Here is a 3605-nt window from a genome sequence, read left to right on the forward strand (position 1 = left end):
GCAAGAAAGCCAACCAGGGCAGAGTACACATTGTTTATAAACATATGTACTGAGATATGCCACATAGTTTCTCTGTAGGACCCAGAGACGCCCTGAAGGTTCAGATGAAGGAAGCTGAGTAAGAAAGGCATTGAAAGTGGTACTGTTCTAACACAGGACCAGAGCAGGGATAAAAACAGGTGAAATCAAAGTACAGGTGAGATTTTTGTGCAATCCTATGAGTTATCCACATGCCTTTGCATTTCTTTATTCCTTTACTCTGAGGAGGACTTCTAGCCCACCATTCAGTTCAGGCACTGGAGGGAGGCAGACAAATAGCTACAGTGAATCTACTGAGGGTCTTTACCTGTCATGTAACTTGGCCTCTGTTTGTGAATAAGGGGTAACAGGCAGTAGAACTGAGATCCTAGAACTGAAATAAAAGCTACCAGTCAAGATTGTGGCGAGTGCCTTCACTGAGGCATATTTGAGAGTGCAGAGCATAGAGGAGTGGATGGGGTATGATGGACTACAATCCTTCCCCAACCCTGAAAAACTGAGCAGTGTCAGTGAAAATATATTTCGGTTTGGAAGCTAATTGAGGGAATTGCTCTATGAGAGAGACACAGTTGACAATTCGGGTTGGTTTTGTTTTGTTTTATTTTGCTTTCAATTTTAGTTTACTGTATAATAAACCAGATGGCCACAGAAAAGCTGGTTTTCTATGGGGAAAAAACAATACAGAGATTCCAAACTGAATGAGGAAATTTTCCAACCAAGCAAAATAGAGGTAAGCCATACAGATTTTCACATTTTAATAATCTTGAGCCATATCCCTTAACCTACTTGTGGATTCATCCAAAATCCAATCTGTAAGGATTTCTCTTTTTCCAACTCTTTGAAGCCATGTATCTTGATGGGGTTGGAATGTTTATACATGCACATACAAGTCTGTTACTCTCGCTCCAAGGTTGATTAGACCACAGGGCTGGTGGCTGGGGTGACATGCCACCTGGAGGACAAAATTATCATTTATACTCCCTTGCAGATTAATGGTAAAGTGACACCAAGTCTTTTTGTAAGCCTAAAAAAGGCAGAACATGATCTAGTCATGAACAACTCTTGCTACTTCACCACCTCAGGTCTTACCTACCTCATATCCATGCAATCCACCTAAGTCACACCTAGAAAAAGAAAAGCAAATGGTAATAAATTAACAAAGGAGAAAGAATCCTGATGGCAATTTAGAGGGACTACCAACTGGAAAGCTATGGCATCTGGGGAGCTGAATTTCATTCATCTAACAGAAAAAGTTGCAAAAACAAGTTTAGTTGCTCATACTGATGTTCAGTAAAGTCTATAATATACTATTTTAAGATCTTAAAGCATTAAGCAAGTTTTTAAAATTACAACCTTTTTAGAAAAAAAATTAAATCACTAGTTTAAAAAAAGTTGGTCCTTATAGTTTTAGGAATTCATAGTTAGATTTGAAAAAAATCAATTTCTTTAATATTTCAATGGATCTCTGATTTCTTTGATGTGGATATTTTCTCCAGTGATATAGACTGCAACCTAACCATGTCTTCTCACTGTTCAAAATTATCAAATATAACCTCCTATCGTTTTCAAAAAAAAAAAAGAAAAAGATCCTTCTAATGAGCTGGAGACCTTACTCCTTAGGGATTTAAACATTAAACTTTTCCATCATTCAAGTTGTCCAACCTGATTTTACCTATTACAAATTCATAGTACATAATTTCTTGGGCTCCTGCTGATCACCAACAATCTTCTACTCAATCTTTATCAACTCCCTAGCTCATTCCCCAGAGTAACTATCCCAGAGCTTTTCTTTTCTCCCCTTGGTCCCAACTATACTCCCAACCCAAGGACTTACTTAAGAATAACTTGCCACTTCCTTCACCGAGAAGACTGAAACCATCAGATTAAAGCCCCTTGCCGCCATTTCTCAAAACTTTTCAGTGTCATTGCTTACTGTCTTCCTTCAAAGTCACAGAGACATATTTCTGCTCCTCACAGTCTATCCCCATTGCTTCTACCTTTCTTCCTGTTCCTTCTCGTCTCCCACAGGACATTGTTCTCAAAGTCATCACCTCTCCTACATTTTCGTTCTTTCACTTGCCACTGGCTCCTTCCCAACTAGAGAGCTAGGTGACTCAGTGGTTAGAGCACTGGTCCAGGAAGAGAATTGAGGCAGGAAAATCTAAGTGCAAATTCAGCCTCAGACACTAGCTGTGTGATCTTGACCAAGTTACTCAACCTCTAACTGCTTCAGTTTCCTTAACTGTAAAATGGGGATAATAATACCACCTTGTATCTCCCAGGATTGTTGTGAGGACCAAATGAGATCATATTGGTAAGGCACTTAGCACAGCATCTGGCACATAATAGGCACTCGATAAATGTTTGTTTCCTTCCCTTCCCTTTCCCAACTACATGCAAACATGACTAGATCACTTCAATTCTAAAAATAAAAGACTCTTCCCTTCATACTTCTGCTTCCATCTAGCTATTGTCCAATCCCATCCATCTTCCCCTATTCATGACTAAGCTTTTCTAAAGTTCTACATTCAGTGCCCACGACGTATTCATTAATACTTTCATCTATAAAAGGAGGAAACTACACTAGATTAGACTAGGTCCCTTCCATCTCTAAATCTATAATCCTATAGTTTTTGCCATATGTCTTCTACCCAGTCACTCTTCTGAAACCAGTCTCTAAAGTTCGTAATTACCTCCTAATCACCAAATTGAACAAACTTTTTTCAAAGCTCATCCTCCTATACCTTTCTACAGGTTTTAACATTGTTTTTACTGCCACTCCCTAATGACTCCTCACTCCTCACTTGACGTCAGAGAGAATTCATTCTCCTGATTCTCCTCCTTTCTCTCTGACCACTCCTCTGTCTTCTCATCCTCTTCCCTAGCCATTGACATGAATGTTCCAAAGGATCTATCCTTTGCAGAGCATCTCTTGTTTTTCTATAAACTCTTTCTCAGCAATTTCATTCACTCCTACAACTTCAACGATCCCCTCTATAAACATGAATCTAAATTCTATATCTCTAGCTCTGAAGTCTCTTTTGAATTCTAAACCCACATCTCCAGCTGCTTATGTCTCCCCCTAAATGTCCCACTAGCACCTAAAATTCAACATCTGAAGCTGAGTTCACCATCTTACCTTTCTAAATTCAACCTTTCTTCCTCTATTTCAATCTTCAATACCACTAGTCATCCTCTCTCCCATGTTCACAAACTGGGGGTTATTTTTGCTTCCTTTTTCCCTCCATGTTCATATCTAATCAGTTACCTAGCATTGTCGATTCCACCTCCCCAACAGCCTTGTGTCAGTACACGTCTCCATTCTCACTGCTACCACCCCAGTACAGGTTCTTAATAGCTCCTATTTTAATTATTGCCACAGCCTCCCAGGAGCTCCTCTCAACTCCACTCTGCTGACGGTCTCCAATCATTCTTTTGTTACTTCATGCCACATACTTCTTAATCAGTCAAATGAACCACCCTTTAAATTCCAAACATTCTTTGCACTTTCCTCAGCTTCTCATCTCTGTTTACACTCCCCCTCTCTCCCTGTTCTGTATATTTAT

At 39.5% G+C, this 3605-nt stretch overlaps 1 long non-coding RNA gene across 1 annotated transcript; it reads right to left on the reverse strand.

Annotated features, from left to right (window-relative positions):
• Positions 1-653: 653 nt before the first annotated feature.
• LOC114047138 lies at positions 654-3393 on the reverse strand. Its single transcript, XR_003569580.1, has 3 exons — positions 3308-3393; positions 1133-1163; positions 654-991 (listed from the first exon to the last, which is right to left on the reverse strand). It is a non-coding gene; the product is annotated as an uncharacterized LOC114047138 (long non-coding RNA).
• Between the last annotated feature and the right edge of the window lie 212 nt (positions 3394-3605).

The sequence above is a fragment of the Vombatus ursinus genome, unplaced genomic scaffold, assembly GCF_900497805.2.
Source record: "Vombatus ursinus unplaced genomic scaffold, bare-nosed wombat genome assembly UNPS02001419.1, whole genome shotgun sequence".
NCBI lineage: Eukaryota > Metazoa > Chordata > Mammalia > Diprotodontia > Vombatidae > Vombatus > Vombatus ursinus.